This window comes from Engystomops pustulosus, chromosome 2 (genome assembly GCF_040894005.1).
Source record: "Engystomops pustulosus chromosome 2, aEngPut4.maternal, whole genome shotgun sequence".
Classification (NCBI taxonomy): Eukaryota; Metazoa; Chordata; class Amphibia; order Anura; family Leptodactylidae; genus Engystomops; species Engystomops pustulosus.
In genome coordinates this window covers 52126863-52147496 of record NC_092412.1, presented here as the reverse complement: position 1 = coordinate 52147496, position 20634 = coordinate 52126863, and the positions used below count along the sequence as shown (strand labels likewise).

General features: G+C 42.8%; 2 long non-coding RNA genes across 3 annotated transcripts in view; one reads left to right on the top strand and one right to left on the bottom strand.

Annotated features, from left to right (window-relative positions):
* The first annotated feature begins 1708 nt into the window (after positions 1–1708).
* On the top strand, positions 1709–19407 carry LOC140117670 (uncharacterized). Of its 2 annotated transcripts, none has more exons than XR_011853055.1 (3): positions 1709–1806; positions 11722–11810; positions 19324–19407. It is a non-coding gene; the product is annotated as an uncharacterized lncRNA (long non-coding RNA). The 2 variants fall into 2 exon arrangements; XR_011853056.1 differs by lacking the exon at positions 19324–19407 and adding an exon at positions 15514–15648.
* Positions 11697–20634, bottom strand: part of LOC140117669 (uncharacterized) — a 54539-nt gene continuing 45601 nt past the window's right edge. Inside the window, exon 6 of the long non-coding RNA XR_011853054.1 lies at positions 11697–11819. This is a non-coding gene — a long non-coding RNA (uncharacterized lncRNA). The remainder of the gene's footprint in view (positions 11820–20634) is intronic.

Genomic DNA, 20634 nt, shown 5'->3' with positions numbered 1-20634 from the left:
ACAAATACTTTTCATTATAAATACAATGGTGCATTTAATGTTTAAAACGAGCTGTCAGTAGTGCTATGCAGTATACTATTACATATTTATGCTCAATATTACTGTCCTTCCACTGTCAGCCACAATTTACCTGCGGTCGTGGAATGGGATTCAACCGTTACATTACGATCCACATTACGCAGAAATTTACATTGCAGACTTCAGCCCATACCAGTTTTTTATTCCGGTGACATATTATACAGGATTATTTGCTTTTGTTGTACGTTACAGTTTAGAGTTATTTGCTTTCAGTCTTTTTATATATGTTTTAGTTATCAGACATTACTGCTACTTATCGATGGCGTATATTGTGCACCCTGTCTGCTTTCGGTGGACAGACCTCAGAGGGATCCATCTACTTTCCTTAAAGTTGAATATCAAAAATGGCTGCATGAATTATTATTCACATCTTACTGACACTTCACAGCTTGTTACGAAGGACAAACAGAAGAACCATACAGGGTCCTGCAACATTCCCCAGCTAAGAGTGAGATGAAAGTATAACAGTGGAAGAAATGAGGAAAATACAGAGAAACGGCGAGAAGTAGTGAAGAATGTTAGAATTTACAATTTTGGAACAGAGATATTTGTGCCAACAGAGAATGCCATTAATAAATCGCCTGATTATTATATTATTTTAACATGGCCTCGCCTTGCAGATTGATTTTATACATAGCTACAATCTTTGGCACTTCTATATAGTGACACATATACAGTATCTCAGGAATAAATTTACTAATAACAAAGAATATACTAAAGAGGAAGCAATGGAGGCAAAGTTTTTCATCCAGGAAAAGGTATTTCTTTTAATAGAAGCATAGAAGACATTACAGGGGATAAATGAGCTCACATCACTCTCTGGTGGAAATTTGGGGAACTACAGGCTTTTACAATGTAATCAGCACTGATAGTGGTCTTCCTGCTCCCTCTCTGGTGCTGTGGAGGAACTGCATGTATTCTGATTTTGGAAATACTTCCAGGTCTACACAAGAGGTGTTCAGCCACGTTTATACAACAGAATGTTGGTCAATATTTTGCATCAATATTTGTGAGCTAAAATCAGGAATGAATGAAGCACAGAAAAAAGTATAATGGGAAGATTTGCTTATTCTGGACTAACTATGGGGGAAGATTTATCAGACACTCCAAAACATACTGGTAGGTTCATTAGATTGTGAGCCTGGGTTCTCCGACGCTGGTTCGGGTCCGGCCGGGATTCACTAAGGTCCGTGCGCCGATATCCACTAGGTGTCGCTGCTGCGCCGAGGTCCGCTGGAGTTCACCTTCTATTTCCTGGTGCAGGTAAGTGCGTGTCAAGCAACACTTTTTTTAAAAAAAAATACCACAATTTTTCCAAATCTGTCAGGTTTTCTGACGGCCACGTCCCCCGATTTCCGTTGCATGCATGCCGGCGCTGAAGCGCCACAATCCGATTGCGTGCGCCAAAAAACTCGGGGCAGAAAGCTTGCACATGTAATGCATTGCTGCTCATATGTACAGCTTAGGGATAATGTATTGCTTCTTGTTCTGTCCTCTGCAGAAATCTAGCTGCTTAGGTTTCCGTCTGCAGTGTAAGGTTGGTAACAGCTCCATCTACTGGTGGTTTAGCGCATTTCCTAGCTTGTAGTTTTCAATGCATTATGGGAAATGTCCTGAGGCATTGTGGGTATTTCTTGTTATTGCAGTGTGTAATAACAGCAGCCATTTTTCCTGGGCAGAATTGTGTGAAACATTACACCTTTGCTGCTTTTTATCGTAATTAAGAGGGTAAGTATCACCTAGGTTTTTCTTATCAAATGCCCTTGATAAATTGATCATCAAAAAGTGTGACCATTTCTATAAAAGCAGAATTTTGGAAAGGCTGTGCAGGGGCCGGAGGTTTCAGATGTACAGCTGTCGGATAATGGGGCACATTTACTTACCTGAGTTTCTGAAAGTGCATTGATTCACTAAGATTGTGCTCCCGATATCCTGCATGTGTTGCTTCCCCGCTCAGGTCCGCCGGAGTTCACCTTCTTCTTCCCGGTGTATGTAAGTGCTTGATCTTGTGACACAACTTGAATCTTAAATCCAGCGCTCAGTCCGAATCAGTCAGATTGTCATACGGTCATGTGAGTATAGCCTAATGTGGTGTTTATGGTGATTTGTGGAGCATTATGTCGTTATTGCCGCTCTCTCCAATGCAAAAGCACTTCATTATCCGTCTGTAATATCCGCACATATCTGTCTCTGGGCTAATCTTCTTTTCATGGGAATACATCTCCCTGATTTATTATTATACAAACAGAAAGTCCAGGCAGCACAGGGCAATCAAGTAGCTATGGGTGCAAGGATTGGGTCAAGATTCCTCCATTGATAAAAAACAGAAAATAAGCAGCACTCCTGACATCCGAATTGAAGTAAAAAAAGTGGTCCTTTTTATTTCATGTGTAGCAGTTGTTCACAGTAAGAGCCGGCTCTTGTTTGTTAACGACAGGAGCTGGCTCACTTAACCCCTCCCCTTACCGGCTCAACATGCCCCCTTTAACCTGAAACAATCGGGTTAAAAAGGAAGTGGTGTGGGGTGACTCATTGGCCTATATATTTAATTGGGAGCTGTTCAGGAGCCAGAAGAGCCGGCTCTTCTTAGTGAGCTGAGCCTTATGAGCCTAATGATCCAGCTCACTAAGAAGAGCCGGAATTCCCATCACTACTCTATACAGCTGAGCTGCAATACCTGCACCAACCATGATCAGAGGTGGCACTGTTTTTGGAAGAAGAAGCCATGAATTTTAACTTTAACCCCTTTAAAATCTATCTGGTGAATCCTTATCCAGGTCAGGATAGGTTATCAACATAAGATTGATGGGGATCTAAAACCCAGCACCCCTAATGATCAGCTATTCAAAGATGCCTCTAGTTAAATCACTATATCAAGTAAATGAGCGTTGAGCTGCAGTTATCCTACCACAATACAGACTGGAGATAAACAAAGAAAAGGAGAACACCTTTAATTTTATAGGAACAACGGTGGGAAAGTATAGATTTAAAAAACCTTACATCTGAAATCTTCACTTTTCGTTTTTTTTTTTGCTTTTTCCTAATCATTATAAATAATTTGATGTGTCCATATTCAGCTATATCTGTGTCCTGGTACCTACAATGGTGACTTTATTATTGCTTGTGTTATGTTCTTTCTATTCATCGGATAAAGGTCTGCTCTAGTACATGTGTCCCCCTCCCCTAATTGAACAGATTCTGGATGCCACTTGGTTTATTTTGTAGCCTACTTTGTTTATATGGTGCTTTATCTTCTGGCCTTACTTTATCTCTAGTAAACCCAACACAAGGAGTGACCTGTAGTGTAAATCATGGTCCCCAGACATAGACACAACAGTGACACATTTTTTAGATATGTGAAACTGCACGTTAAATTCTATTGGTTGATTTATGTGGTTAAAATTCAACCATGAAAATGTATCTACATTGTGCCATGTATATGTGGTCTTGTCTTCCCATGTTTCGGTTACTCGGTGTCCTGTAGTCTTGACTCTTTAAGTCCCTTTGCACTTCAGCGTATTTTACTCAACTAAAGTACTAATCCCCTCAGGTTGGGTATGAAATGTATTTTCTAGAAGTTCCTCTTTAAATAAAAAATCATGTCAAGTTTAGAGGCTGCAGGGGGAGCGTCCCTTCAGACACCCCATTCTTCAGGTTTTATAGCACCTAGAGACATACTTTTGGTGTCATATTAAAGATAAGCACCTCATCTTTCAGATTGCATCACCTCATGATTGATGTTCTGTGAGTTACATAATTGGAGATACAAGCAGTTAAAGACAAAGCTGGAGATGTGAGCTGCAGGAGTCTGGGGGCGTCTTTTCTACTGTAATTGAATCAAGGGACTCATGGTTTGTTGTATGTACCCTGCGGATGCGCATGATCACGTATGCTCACTTAGTATGTTGGTAGTTCATTCATATACAAATGAATGGGGCTGAAATGCCATACGAAGCACATCCACCATGTCTGTAGTTTGTTCTAACAGCTGATTGGTGGGGGTGCTAGGTGCCAGACACCCACCAGTCTGATATTAATCACCAATCCTAAGGATAGATTATCAATTAAAAGAACCATAGAATCCCCTTTAGGTTTAGAAATGCTTAGAACCGCCAAGAACAAGAGGCTTGATGAAGAGGATTCTTTGTTCCTCCTTATTAATATGTAGTAAATGATATTGCTCACAAAAGGTCCTTTAGGGTTTCACTTTTTAACGTCCATAACTTCTGTTCCATAACACAATCTACAGTAAATTTGCCAGTGTGTCATGAGCCAGAACTAGGTGACTATATTTTTCCATTATTTACCAAATATACTCGAGTATAAGCCTAGTTTTTCAGCACAAAAAATGTGATGAAAAACCCAAACTCGGCTTATACTCAAGTCAAAAAAATAAATATATCTAAACTCACCTTTCTGGCGACCCCTGTATATATTCTGTGCGATCTGTCCGGCAGTGGCGGCAGGCTATATAAACTGGGGCAGGGGCTGGCAGGCTATATACACTGGGGCAGGGTCTGGCAGGCTATATACACTGGGGCAGGGTCTGGCGGGCTATATACACTGGGGCAGGGTCTGGCAGGCTATATACACTGTGGCAGGGGCTGGCAGGCTATACACACTGTGGCAGGGGCTGGCAGGCTATATACACTGGGGCAGGGGCTGGCAGGCTATATACACTGTGGCAGGGTCTGGCGGGCTATATACACTGGGGCAGGGTCTGGCAGGCTATATACACTGGGGCAGGGTCTGGCAGGCTATATACACTGGGGCAGGGTCTGGCAGGCTATATACACTGGGGCAGGGTCTGGCAGGCTATATACACTGGGGCAGGGTCTGGCAGGCTATATACACTGTGGCAGGGGCTGGCAGGCTATACACACTGTGGCAGGGGCTGGCAGGCTATATACACTGGGGCAGGGGCTGGCAGGCTATATACACTGTGGCAGGGTCTGGCAGGCTATATACACTGGGGCAGGGTCTGGCAGGCTATATACACTGTGGCAGGGTCTGGCGGGCTATATACACTGGGGCAGGGTCTGGCGGGCTATATACACTGGGGCAGGGTCTGGCAGGCTATATACACTGGGGCAGGGGCTGGCAGGCTATATATACTGTGGCAGGGTCTGGCAGGCTATATACACTGGGGCAGGGTCTGGCAGGCTATATACACTGGGGCAGGGTCTGGCAGGCTATATACACTGGGGCAGGGTCTGGCAGGCTATATACACTGGGGCAGGGTCTGGCAGGCTATATACACTGGGGCAGGGTCTGGCAGGCTATATACACTGGGGCAGGGGCTGGCCGGCTATATACACTGGGGCAGGGGCTGGCAGGCTATATACACTGGGGCAGGGTCTGGCAGGCTATATACACTGTGGCAGGGTCTGGCAGGCTATATACACTGGGGCAGGGTCTGGCAGGCTATATACACTGGGGCAGGGGCTGGCCGGCTATATACACTGGAGCAGGGGCTGGCAGGCTATATACACTGGGGCAGGGGCTGGCAGGCTATATACACTGGGGCAGGGGCTGGCTGGCTATATACTGGGGAGAGTGTGACCAATGCATTTCCCACCCTCGGCTTATACTAGAGTCAATAGGTTTTCCCAGTATTTTGTGGTAAAATTAGGGGCCTTGGCTTATACTCGGGTCGGCTTATACTCGAGTATATACGGTATGCTAGTTTTCCACCCACTTTTAAGGGAAGTGGCGAGTATGACGTAAAACGATGAAAATGGGAAGTTCTCGGTGGTAAAACAGGCGCATTCTGGAATAAAATGAACGATACATTATTCCCAGTGAGTGAAGCAGCATTGCACATGCTCGAGCACCGCTATATATGAAGTTCCTCCTCCTATGTGGGTCTATATAGATGTGAAGTGTGGGAAAATCCCTGGAATAACTTTTTTTTTTATCCAAGAGAACAGAGAACATGTATGATAAGTTGGTATTTAGTGCTGGGCCTTATGTGGGTAGGAGATGCTGAGGTATCGTAATAGTCCTATTATTGCCCCGTACAAAACTGAGCTATAATGTGGCCAAGAGATAAAAATTATTCTTCTAATGCTCCTCATTGCGCCGCTCTCTGTGACTATACTGATAAGCCCTGGTTATACACAGTTGTATCATCTAGCACTGACATTCAAAGGATTGAATAAGTTATTCTAGAAAAGTTTTCCTCATATATTCCTGTTCAGTGACCCAATCCACACCGCGCTCCTGACAGCTGCTACCTGGTCTGTGAAAGTCACCGTTCATTTCTTTAGGGGGAGAGAAATAGCAGTGTTAGATGTGTCGCAGTGAGCGGATCACTGAACAGGAACCAGGTAGGAGGGTTTGATTTTTACTTCAAATACTCAAGTGAGATTTAAATGAAAAATAATACTAAAAACATATGTTATCCTAGTAACACCCAACTTTCCTGACACCTCAGGATGATAGGCAGTGCAGTGTAACAATGATGTGTAACACATGGCGCCATCTTGTGGTGGAGAAATGACTGGTCATCAGCTCTCGATGGTCAAACCTACAGGGAACATGGGAATTCGTGATGAGGGGTCAGGATCAGGGCCGATTCTAGCATATTTGCTGCCTGAGGCGAATATTAAAATGCTGCCCCCCCCCCCCCCCCCCCAGCTCCCTGTTCAGTAAATGCTGAAAACTGTTTGACTGGCTACAGGTTCTGGGAGTCATTAGTGGCATCTAGTACCTTATAGATGACAATCTCTTCCATCAGGAGGACTTTATTCCGGGTTCTCCAATCCATGACATATCACTGCTGAATTCACAGCCAGATATCTTCAGCTCCGTGCAGCATCTCCACCCGGCGTCCCTAAAAATACCACAGTCACTTACAGTAAGAAGTCTCCTGGATAACAACACTGTGCTCCTAAATAATATATACCCCTCACAACACAACTGACCGCACTCTCCCCACATATAACACATCCCTTCATTATATATATATATATATTCTACTGGAATTATAGCCTGCACAGCACTCCAATCCAATACAGACGCCCCAACCCCAACATTTGGTCTACATGATGCAAAGTAATCTATTGTATCCTATAACTAATATATCCCACCCTGTTATGTTACATATGATTTTATATTCAGTGCTCCCCCTGACCAATGTAAATATATAGCACCCCCCAATGCATATATACAGCCCCCCACCCCCAGTATAAGAATAATGTGCCCCCATATAAATGTATACGGCTCCCCCCACCCCCAGTATAAGAATAATGTGCCCCCATATAAATGTATACAGCTCCCCCCACCCCCAGTATAAGAATAATGTGCCCCCATATAAATGTATACAGCTCCCACCCCCAGTATAAGAATAATGTGCCCCCATATAAATGTATACAGCTCCCACCCCCAGTATAAGAATAATGTGCCCCCATATAAATGTATACAGCCCCCCCCCAGTATAAGAATAATGTGCCCCCATATAAATGTATACAGCCCCCCCCAGTATAAGAATAATGTGCCCCCATATAAATGTATACAGCCCCCCCCAGTATAAAAATAATGTGCCCCCATATAAATGTATACAGCCCCCCCCCCCAGTATAAGAATAATGTGCCCCCATATAAATGTATACAGCCCCCCCCAGTATAAGAATAATGTGCCCCCATATAAATGTATACAGCCCCCCCCCCAGTATAAGAATAATGTGCCCCCATATAAATGTATACAGCCCCCCCAGTATAAGAATAATGTGCCCCCATATAAATGTATACAGCTCCCCCCAGTATAAGAATAATGTGCCCCCATATAAATGTATACAGCCCCCCACCCCCAGTATAAGAATAATGTGCCCCCATATAAATGTATACAGCCCCCCACCCCCAGTATGAGAATAATGTGCCTCTGTGTAAATGTATACAGCCCCCCCACCCCCAGTATGAGAATAATGTGCCCCTGTATAAATGTATACAGCCCCCCCACCCCCATTATATTAGTATTAGCCACTTATATCTATTTAATTAAAAAGTGTATATGAAAATAATAAAACGTATACTTACCTCGGCAGGCTGCTCCCACAGCGCGGGTCCCGTCTACACGCAGCTCCCGTCAGCTCAGAGACACAGGCGGCGTGACGTCATCATCCGCCGCCTGTGTCCCTGCATGGTACGGAGCGACGCCAGCAGCCTTAAAGGGGTTATCCGGGTTTAAATTTTTTTTTATGTCCGGGCTGGGGAAGGCTAGTTAAACATAATAAACATGTACTTACCTCCTCCGGCGCCGCCGTTGTCCCGCGCCGCGGTCCCTTCGATCCGTGCCCCTGTTTGTTTACAGACACATTCCCATGATACCGACCATGGCACTGCTGGAACATTCTGTATAATGATAGAATAAAGCCTGGTATCAGCTGTAACTAAATTGGTCATAATTAGAGATGAGCGAGTATACTCGTCCGAGCTTGATGCTCGTTCGAGTATTAAGGTACTCGAAACGGCTCGTTGCTCGGACGAGTATTTCCCCTGCTCGAGATCGAGCAGTTAATTAAAAAAACACAGTGAAGAACAATGAAGAATAGAATAAAAACAGTGAACACAGTGAACACAGGATCATTTAAGTGAAAAACACAGTAAAGAACACAGTGAAGAATAGATTACAGATGTTCGGCACATCTGCTTACTTGTCGGGAGACACGCGCGGAACGGTGCAAACAAAATAGTATGTGAAGAACACATTGAAGAACACGGTGAGCAGCACAGAGACACCGGGGAGCAGCACAGAGACACCGGGGAGCAGCACAGAGACACCGGGGAGCGGCACGGAGACACCGGGGAGCGGCACGGAGACATCGGGCAGCGGCACGGAGCGGCACGGAGACATAGGGGCACGGAGACATAGGGGCACGGAGACATAGGGGCACGGAGACATAGGGGCACGGAGACATCGGGGCACGGAGATATCGGGGCACGGAGATATCGGGGCACGGAGACATAGGGGCACGGAGACATAGGGGCACGGAGATATCGGGGCACGGAGATATCGGGGGAACGGAGACATAGGGGCACGGAGACATAGGGGCACGGAGACATAGGGGCACGGAGACATCGGGGCACGGAGACATAGGGGCACGGAGATATCGGGGCACGGAGATATCGGGGCACGGAGACATAGGGGCACGGAGACATAGGGGCACGGAGACATAGGGGCACGGAGACATCGGGGCACGGAGACATAGGGGCACGAAGACATAGGGGTACGAAGACATGGGGGCACGGAGACATGGGGGCACGGAGACATGGGGGCACGGAGACATGGGGGCACGGAGACATAGGGGCACGGAGACATAGGGGCACGGAGACATAGGGGCACGGAGACATAGGGGCACGGAGACATAGGGGCACGGAGATATCGGGGCACGGAGATATCGGGGCACGGAGACATAGGGGCACGGAGACATAGGGGCACGGAGACATAGGGGCACGGAGACATCGGGGCACGGAGACATAGGGGCACGGAGATATCGGGGCACGGAGATATCGGGGCACGGAGACATAGGGGCACGGAGATATCGGGGCACGGAGATATCGGGGCACGGAGACATAGGGGCACGGAGACATAGGGGCACGGAGACATAGGGGCACGGAGACATAGGGGCACGGAGACATCGGGGCACGGAGACATAGGGGCACGAAGACATAGGGGTACGAAGACATGGGGGCACGGAGACATGGGGGCACGGAGACATGGGGGCACGGAGACATGGGGGCACGGAGACATGGGGGCACGGAGACATGGGGGCACGGAGACATGGGGGCACGGAGACATAGGGGCACGGAGACATAGGGGCACGGTGACATCGGGGCACGGTGACATCGGGCAGCGGCACGGAGACATCGGGGAGACTTCAGTGGAAGAAGAGCAGCGAATCCCGGGACAGCGTATCTCCCGACAAGTAAGCAGATGTGCCGAACATCTGTAATCTATTCTTCACTGTGTTTTTCACTTAAATGATCCTGTGGTCACTGTTTTTATTCTATTCTTCACTGTTCTTCACATCTGCTAACTTGTCGGGAGATAATATACGCGCGGAACAGTGAAGAATAGATTGCAGATGTTTGCATACATCTGCTAACTTATCAGAAGACATTCTTTTTCAATTAATTAACACATTTTATTCCCGAACCATGGTCCCTTTGAAAAATGCTCAGGTCTCCCATTGACTTCAATGGGGCTCGTTATTCGAGACGAGCACTCGAGCATCAGGAAAAGTTCGTCTCGAATAACGAGCACCCGAGCATTTTAGTGCTCGCTCATCTCTAGTCATAATCCAATGCTGAATAATAAAATGTATTTTTATTTAATCTGATGCAAAGTTTCATCTCCCTTATAGGGGGTGAAGGGGATTGGTGAAGTCTGGCTTGAAGTCATACATGCGCTCTATAGGATAGATGAAAGCCCCCTAGTATGGCGCTCATCTATCATTATGAGTCTTCTAAACATTGGGGGAATGTATCAAGACCATGTCCGCAAAATCGGGTCATCTGTGTGTTTTACTGTTTTTGCTGATCTGCAAAATACAAAGGTTGGTCAATGATGTCCTGGGAAACATTCACACCAGAGTCATCTCCTATTACTCCCCCATACACATGCACACTCTGTCCAGTAGAGGGAGAAAGTTTCTCTCAACCCCTATATATTGGGTTAATCATTGACAGTACAGAACTTATTATATGTATATATATATATATATATATATATATATATAATGCTATATGACTTCCTGAACTGTTCTAATAACAGCGCCTCCCTGTGGCTGATTTTGGTATTTTTATATATTCCAAAATACCAATGTTCCATATAATATATATGGAACATTGTTTGTGTATATTGTGTTTACTAGTGCACAGGATATGTCTAAGAATAGTGTTTGAACCCTTTGTTTCAGTGTGATCCATGTGAAACTATCTGATCTATGTGTAGTCATAGTACTTTACAAATAAGGAATTTACTAAATGTGCAGATATAATTGATGTTTTCATATTTGATTAAGACATTACTAGGTCCATGGTGACATTCATTGAAATAGATAGATAGATAGATGTAAGATAGATAGATAGATATATAAATGTAGGTTAGATTGACAGACAGATGTACTGTAGGATAGATAGATGTAGAATAGAGAGAGAGATAAATAAGTGTATAGATGTAGGATGGATAGATAGATATAAAGGTATATAGATTTATGATAGATATAGGATGCTTTGATAGATAAATAAATAGATTTATAAATGTATAGATTGATTAGTAAGACAGATGTGTGTGTGTATATATATATATATATATATATATATATATATATATACACATAATTGTTTGCTTCTATATATCTATAGATCTGTTTATATATCATCATCCCAGATATATAGATATATAGAAGCAAACAATTATATATATATATATATATATATATATATATATATATATACCGTACATATAGTGTATATGGTATATATGTGATTATGTATATATATACACATACATATAATATGAAAGGTGTATGGAAGATAAATAATAGAAAATTAAAAAGCATAAGAAAGATTTCATTAGGTGGACAGATTTCTGTATAAGTAACTCACAACATAACATTTTACTGAATTGTATTTATTTCAGCTGTAGGATATGAAGTTTCAGTCCAGGAGATGAATGGCCATGAGCTTCCAAACGACTATTACACTTCCATGTTCTGCCTTTCATTTTGGGTCAGTAATCTAAAAAATTAATTGTAATAAATAATAAAAATGTGATTAATAATAATCGTCACTTATCTCTCAATGGGACTGCACTATTACTCAACATATGAGAAACAATACAAACTTATGTTTATAATTACAATATGTGAAACTGGACCTGCTAGAACCTCCTCCATAGTCCCAACAAGAGGAAGTGGCTGATGTTTTATATAGACAATTGTTTTCTTTTAGGTTTGAAATATCTACATTTCTAATCCATTGTAGCACTAGATCTACCCATGAAGATGTTATACTAAGCAAAATGATGACATCTTTAGTCATTATATTTTAATGGCTAGTTATAATGGACTATAAAATATCTTCTACCATAAAAATGTAGTAGAATTAAATTCATAACATTAATAATAATAATAATTAAAAACATAATTAATTAAAATATGAAATATACATTTTTTTAAAATTCCAGTTCCTGAAAATAATATAAAAACCTGAATGCTGAAAATAAAATACCATAATATTGAGAAGTGAAATCTAATACTATATACATTCTTAAAAAATGCTAGTATGTCGGGAATTTTATTGTATGAAGGAAAATGTGTTGATTTTGAGTTAGAATTTGTCTTGAGTATTTTTTTCTTCTTATTTTTTCATTATAATTCTCTGCTTTGAGATCTGCTATTTTATATGGTGCTGATTACACTATGATCAGCCACAAGGTTGTAGAGCAATATTAGAGCTGAACCTCCCAAAACCCCAGGAAATTGTTGGTTACAAGATATTGCAAAATCTTAACAAATTGATCTTTAGGATGAACCAGTGGTCATTTAATGTAACCAAAGAGATACAGGCAGTCCCCGGGTTACATACAAGATAGGGACTGTAGGTTTGTTCTTAAGTTGAATTTGTATGTAAGTCGAAACTGTATATTTTATCATTGTAGTTCCCGACAATTTTTTTTTTTGCCCCAGTGACAATTGGAGTTTCAAATTTTTTTGCTGTAATAGGACCAAGAATTATCAATAAAGCTTCATTGCAGACAATTTTAATCTGATTATTGCAATCTGGGACTATTTTAAAGCATCCAGAGAGTTTCACCAGAGGTCACAGTGGGCAGAGGGGTCCGTCTGTAACTATGGGTTGTCTGTAAGTCGGGTGTCCTTAAGTAGGGGACCGCCTGTAATTCCCAAAGTGCCTTATCATAGTCTACATCAGTGTTCCCCAATCCATGGCTTGGAGTGACATGTGGCTTCCAGCTGCATGTAATATTGTGCACCTTGTAGTATCTTAGTGCTCGATGGATGCCATTAAATTATACTTGTATACCTTCCTGTGACGGGAAGAATGGCAATGCATGCTACATTGTCCATAATAAAGGGGTGGTACAAAGTTTGTAAGTTGTCCCCTATCCTGTTGATCGGATAAGGGTTCAGCTTCTGAAGCCCCATGGATCACAAAAACATGGTCCTGTTCTCAGTAATACAAAGCGCTGGGCTATCTCCCACGTCACATTTACTGTCTATGTGATTGCCAGAGATACCTGAGCTCTGTGCTCAGCAATTTCCAACACTCCCATCCTATTGAATGAAGCAGTAGGTCATTTGCTCATCCTTCCATTAGTGGAAATAGGACCCCTGTTTTCTGGACTCCTTAGGGTCCCGTTCTCATTATCGGTGGGGGTTCCAGCAATGGGACACTGCATGATCAGCTTGTTATCTTCTGCCCTGTGGATAAGGTGTAACTGGCAAACTTGGTGCAACCCCTTTAATAGGGCAGCATTTTCTGAAGCAGCTCTATGTTTAGTCTTTTAACACGATCATGTTCATCGCTGGAAGTTAAAAAAGTTAATATTCCCTATAGATATAGAGCTATACAGGCAGTCCCCGGGTTACATACAAGATAGGGTCCGGAGGTTTGTTCTTAAGTTGAATTTGTAAGTCGAAACTGTATATTTTATAATTGAAGTTCTAGACAAATTTTTCTTTTGACCTAGGAACAATTGGAGTTTCAAAATTTTTGCTGTAATTGGACCAAGGATTATCAATAAAGCTTCATTACAGACACCTTACAGCTGTTCATTGGAGTCTGGGACTAAAGTAACATCCAGAGAGCTTCACCAGAGGTCACAGTGGGCAGAGGGGTGTGTCTGTAACTATGGGTTGTCTGTTAGTCGGGTGTCCTTAAGTAGGGGACCGCCTGTACTCTATATCTTATCCTTATACTCTATAGTCTTTAAAGGCAGACAAAGCAGCCAGAGGCTGAACAACAAGCCGCGGGGTCCTAATACAAAATATGTCCCAGGTTCCCCAACATATAATAATAATAGTAATAATAATGTAACATCTATGGTAGCCCCGGTCTCCTTACATTAGGGGGGGGAGCACTCTTCTGCTAATACTTACAAGCAGCGGCTGGGGATGTGAAGTCCAGATGAAGAATGGAAACCCCACACTTGAACACTTGAAGATTTTGTTGTCACAGAAATAATAGTCACAGAAATAACAGCGGTACAAGGGGCTCACAGGACACTCCCAAAATATGTTATTAATCAGCTTCTAACATGTCATAGGGCTTCCCAGTTTCCAATAGTAACAGTGCCATGTATAGAAGCTAATAGTTACAGTGCTCCCTCTTGATAGTCAAAGGGCCCTGGGTATCAAAAATAACCGTGCCCCCCCCCCCCCCGGCCCATAGTAACCAATAGTTACTTTTCAACCCATAGCCTATTATCACAGGGCCCCAGCTGCCAATAGTAAAAGTGCCCACTTATTCACAGTTACCAACAATAATTGTGATCCCCTGAATAGACAATAGTTATAGGGCCCAACTTGGCCATAAATAAATACCTCCGGAGCCGCTGTTCTCCCAGCAGACGGCCATTGCTCTATCTCACAGGTTTCAGGATTACTGAGGGGCCACTCAATGGAAAGAAGCAGTAGATTTGCAGATGGTTACATTCATCCTGTAATATAGTTATCATAGTTATTCTAACATCCCCAGAATTCCAATTATAATATTTAGCCTAAGATGTTGAGTTCTTTGTATTCTAACAGCCTCTAGTTAACATGTCGGCTCAACCTATAACTTACTGACATAACTACAGTTCACCCATGAGGTGCTATAGCACAAAATCCTCTCCAGGTCTCGGTTTAGGGGCTTTTTCCCCATTCTTTCTATAGCATATTTAGATATCATGTTTTCATTGTTAGGAAAACATTTAGTTGTTTGTTTGCCTAATTTATAACACCCAAATATACAGTACAAATCATAACCCAGTATATATGTTATACCCAAGACAACTTATATAAACAACTATTTAGCTACTTAACAAGAATTATTACAATTTACCAAGGAAATTTTATATGTTAAAAAGAGAACCTGGGACAGGATAGATCATCCTTCTCTTAATGATGCGTCTCGCTCCTGCCGAGTACCGTGTTGGTCAGGGAAACAAAGGACAGCAAATTTCGACCTTTCTTCAGGATCCAGCAATAAACCTCGAACAACAGTAAAAGTTTCGGCTGTAATAATCTGTACAGAAACTTAGGTTTTTTTTATTTTCAGTAACAATATTAGGTTAGTTTTACAAAATAGAAAACCTTTATACTTTGGGAACAAACCATCAATAGTGAAAATGCAGAGACATAGAAGTACAATACAAAGACAGAAATCAGAACACAAACAGATGTCATCCGTTGATACGCATTTCTTTCAGGATAAAGTCGTCTCTCCGACACCCCTTTTCAAGAAGGGTCCCTTTATCATGGACCGTAGCCCGCGTACCACAGGTTGTCTTCACTACCATGAGTTAGACCAACCTTCATGTTCTTTCACTCAACCCAGGAACCATTTACGGTAATAGTTCACAGGTGAAACCATTGTGTTCGTACCCTTATACACAAGCAAATCAATTCTTCCAACACAACATCACACATACATCATTCAGAGTACGACTCATGGGTAGGTTTCTCATACACTCCTCCCTTTGTGTCTGATCTCATAAGAATTCCCAGAATCATGGGCCGTGTGGCACCTCGGACAAGCCATTAGGAAACCACCCGGTATTTACACTGAGATTAATTCTTGTTCTTGAGGTCAGAAAACAAAAGGATTTGCATAACAGATAAAAACCTATAACTTACTGACATAACTACAGTTCGCCCATGAGGTGCTAAAGCACAGACTCCACTCCAGGTCCAGGTTGAGGAAGATTTTCCTGCTAACCCCCCGTACAATAAGTAGTGGAGTCCAAACTGCCTCAGCATCACAGGGAGGCCCATTCTAATGAAGACAATGTCCTCCACCCGTTTCCATAACATTGAGGGGCCACTCAAAGGAAAGAAGCAGTCGGGCTGAAGCCACAGACGGTTGTCTCCATCCTGTAATTTTGCACTTATCATAGTTATTCTTTTATCTACATACTATCAATAACATATTTAACCTTGGATGTCAAGGTCTTAGTGTTCTGAAACATTTAGTAAACGGGTCATTTATCTTATTTATAACATAAAAATATGCAGTTCTAATCACATACCGTATATACTCGAGTATAAGCAGAGGTTTTCAGCATAAAAAATGTGCTGAAAAACTCAAACTCGGCTTATACTCGAGTTAAGAAAAAAATAAAGTTAAAACTCACCTCATCTGTAGTCTGCCAGCCCACGTTTTCCCAATTACTAAAAGAAATAAAGTCAAAACTCAACTTTCTGACGCCCCCCGCAGGTCTTCTCTTCTTCCGTCCGGTAGCACTGAAGATATCTGGGTAGGAGGATCAAGGAGGCTACTGGGGTGTGGAGTAGCCGCATCGTGTAGCCTCTTCTCCAGCTACTCACCTTCAGTCCCAGTAGCCTCTTTGGTAAATTAGCATATTACCACAATTAAAGATTAAAAAAGATAAAGGTGACTTAAGGATTAGTCCTAAAAGGGCTGTCCTTACAAACCTTAGAGGCACCTACCACCAGATCTACCTTAATAGGTAGATCCTTGGTGGTAGGTGTTCTTTAAGATATTGGGTTAGTGTTACAAAATAGAAAACTTACTGTATATACTTTGGGAATTAACCATTTTAAATCAAAATGCAAAGACTTAAAAGTACAATACAAAGACAGAAATCACAACACAAACAGATGTCATTCGTTGATACGCATTTCTTTCAGGATAAAGTCGTCTCTCCGACACCCCTTTTCAAGAAGGGTCCCTTTATCATGGACCGCAGCCCACGTACCACAGATTGTCTTCACTACCATGAGTTAGACCAACCTTCATGTTCTTTCACTCAACCCAGGAACTATTTACGGTAATAGTTCACAGGCGAAACCATTGTGTTCGTACCCTTATACACAAACAACTCAATTCTTCCAACACAACATCACACATACATCATTCAGAGTACGACTCATGGGTAGGTTTCTCATACACTCCTCCCTTTGTGTCTGATCCCATAAGAATTCCCAGAATCATGGGCCGTGTGGCACCTCGGACAAGCCATTTGGAAACCACCCGGTATTTACACTGAGATGAATTCTTGTTCTTGAGTTCAGAACACAAAAGGATTTGCATAACAGATAAAAACCTTTAACTTACTGACATAACTACAGTTCACCCATGAGGTGCTAAAGCACAGATTCCACTCCAGGTCCAGGTCTAGAAGATTTTCCTGCTAACCCCCCGTACAATAAGTAGTGGAGTCCAAACTGCCTCAGCATCACAGGGAGGCCCATTCTAATGAAGACAATGTCCTCCACCCGTTTCCATAACATTGAGGGGCCACTCAATGGAAAGGAGCAGTCGGGCTAAAGCCACAGACGGTTGTCTTCATCCTGTAATTTTGCACTTATCATAGTTATTCTTTTATCCCCATACTATCAATAACATATTTAACCTTGGATGTCAAGGTCTTAGTGTTCTGAAACATTTAGTAAACGGGTCATTTATCTTATTTATAAAATAAAAATATGGAGTTCTAATCACATACCATATATACTCGAGTATAAGCAGAGGTTTTCAGCACAAAAAATGTGCTGAAAAAATCAAACTTGGCTTGTACTCGAGTTAAGAAAAAAATAAAGTCAAAACTCACCTCATCTGTAGTCAGCCAGCCCACGTTTTCCCAATTACTAAAAGAAATAAAGTCAAAACTCACCTTTCTGACGCCCCCCGCAGGTCTTCTCTTCTTTGGTCCGGCAGCACTGAAGATATCTGGGTAGGAGGATCAAGGAGGCTGCTGGGGCGTGGAGTAGCCGCATCGTGTAGACTCTATTCCGGCTACTCAACTCCAGCCCCAGTAGCCTCTTTGGTAAATTAGCATATTACCACAATTAAAGATTAAAAAAGATTAAAGGGACTTAAGGATTAGTCCTACAAACCTTAGAGGCACCTACCACCAGATCTACCTTAATAGGTAGATCCGTGGTGGTAGGATTTCTTTAAAACATTGGGTTAGTGCTACAAAATAGAAAACATACTGTATATACTTTGGGAATTAACCATTTTAAATCAAAATGCAGAGACAGAGAAGTACAATACAAAGACAGAAATCAGAAGACAAACAGATGTCATTCGTTGATACGCATTTTTTTCAGGATAAAGTCGTCTCTCCGACACCCCTTTTCAAGAAGGGTCCCTTTATCATGGACCGCAGCCCGCGTACCACAGGTTGTCTTCACTACCATGAGTTAGACCAACCTTCATGTTCTTTCAATCAACCCAGGAAATATTTACGGTAATAGTTCACAGGCGAAACCATTGTGTTCGTACCCTTATACACAAACACATCAATTCTTCCAACACAACATCACACATCCATCATTCAGAGTACGACTCATGGGTAGGTTTCTCATACACTCCTCCCTTTGTGTCTGATCTCATAAGAATTCCCAGAGTCATGGGCCGTGTGGCACCTCGGACAAGCCATTGGGAAACCACACGGTATTTACACTGAGATTAATTCTTGTTCTTGAGATCAGAACACAAAAGAATTTGCATAACAGATAAAAACCTATAACTTACTGACATAACTACAGTTCGCCCATGAGGTGCTAAAGCACAGATTCCACTCCAGGTCCAGGTTGAGGAAGATTTTCCTGCTAACCCCCTGTACAATAAGTAGTGGAGTCCAAACTGCCTCAGCATCACAGGGAGGCCCATTCTAATGAAGACAATGTCCTCCACCCGTTTCCATAACATTGAGGGGCCACTCAAAGGAAAGAAGCAGTCGAGCCGAAGCCACAGACGGTTGTCTCCATCCTGTAATTTAGTCATCATAGCAATTCTAACATTCTCATGTTTTCAACTACAATATTTTCCCTTTAGATCCAAGTGCTTAGTATTATAAAAGCATCCATCACCTGCAACTGTAAGCGAAGTCTTCTGGTCTCATCTTCTTCAGCTGAACTGCTGTACACATTTTATATATTGCAAATAGGTTACAATAGGTTGCAGCATTTGCTCTGCTTACCTATGTAGGTGCTACAACTGTAATTCCAGCACCAACAATTCTAATAAAAAATTTGCTTTACTACTATAGGTTCCATCACCAAATAAATGTGCCGTTTGAGCAGTATAGATGATTAAGACAAGACTGCATGGATTGCTTGCATCGATACACGAGGTAAGACCGACAACATACTCTGTACACCCGTGTATTAGCCGAGTTTTTCAGCAAAACAAATGTGCTGAAAACACCCAACTCGGCTTATACACAAGTATATAAAAAATAAACTTACCTACTTACCTTCCGAACCTCCCCGCAGCTCCTCTTCTCTCTTGTCTTGTATTAAAGAGCAGGCAGAGATGCATCTACTATGACGTCATTAGCAGCAACACCACCACATCATTGTGTGTGCGTGGGCAGCGCATGGATGCATCTCTGCCTGCTCTGTTATACATGAAGACAAGAGAAAGTGGAGAGTTAATTTTTTTATACAACGAGGGACTGCTGTAGTCCATTTCATTACTGAGGAGGTGCTGCTGCAGTGCAATTCATTACTGGAGTGGGCTTCATGGGGCATATAATCACTGAGGGAGGCTGCTGCAGAGCATTTCGCAACTAGGGGAGGCTGCATGGACTTTTTATCACTAGAGGAGGCAGCATGGGCATTTCATTACTGGGGGAGGCTGTTGGGCATTTCATTACTGGGGGAGGCTGTTGGGCATTTCATTACTGAGGGGAGGCTACATGGGAATTTCATTACTGAGGGGAGAATGCATGAACTTTTTATCACTAGGGGAGGCTGCATGGGCATTTTATTACTGGGGGGGCTGTTGGGTATTTAATTGCTGGGGGAGGCTGCTGGGCATTACATTGCTTGGGAAGGTTGTGACCAATGCATTTTCCACCCAAAGCTTATAGTTGACTCAATGGGGCTCATTTATTAACAGTCAAAATCTCACAATTCCGTCGGGTATCCCGTCGATTTCCGATTTGCCCCGTATTCCAAATTTTGGAGCATGCGATCGGATTTTGGCGCAATCACGCCGGGTTGCATGCGACGGAAATCGGGGGCGTGGCCGTCGGAAAACCCAACGGATTCGGAAAAACCTTGGTATTTAAAAAAAATGACATGCACTTACCTGCACCAAGAAATAGAAGGTGAACTCCGGTGAACTCCAACGGACCTTGGCGCAGCAGCGACACCTAGTGGATATTGGCGAACGGACCTTAGTGAATCCCGGCCGGACCCGAATCAGCGTCGGAGAACCCGCTGCTGGATCGCGACTAGACTGGGTAAGTAAATGTGCCCCAATGAATGCCCCTGTATTTAAGTATTTGGTAAAATGAGGTGCCTCGGTTTATACTTGGGTCGACTTATACTTGAGTATGTGGTAGTTAGATGGG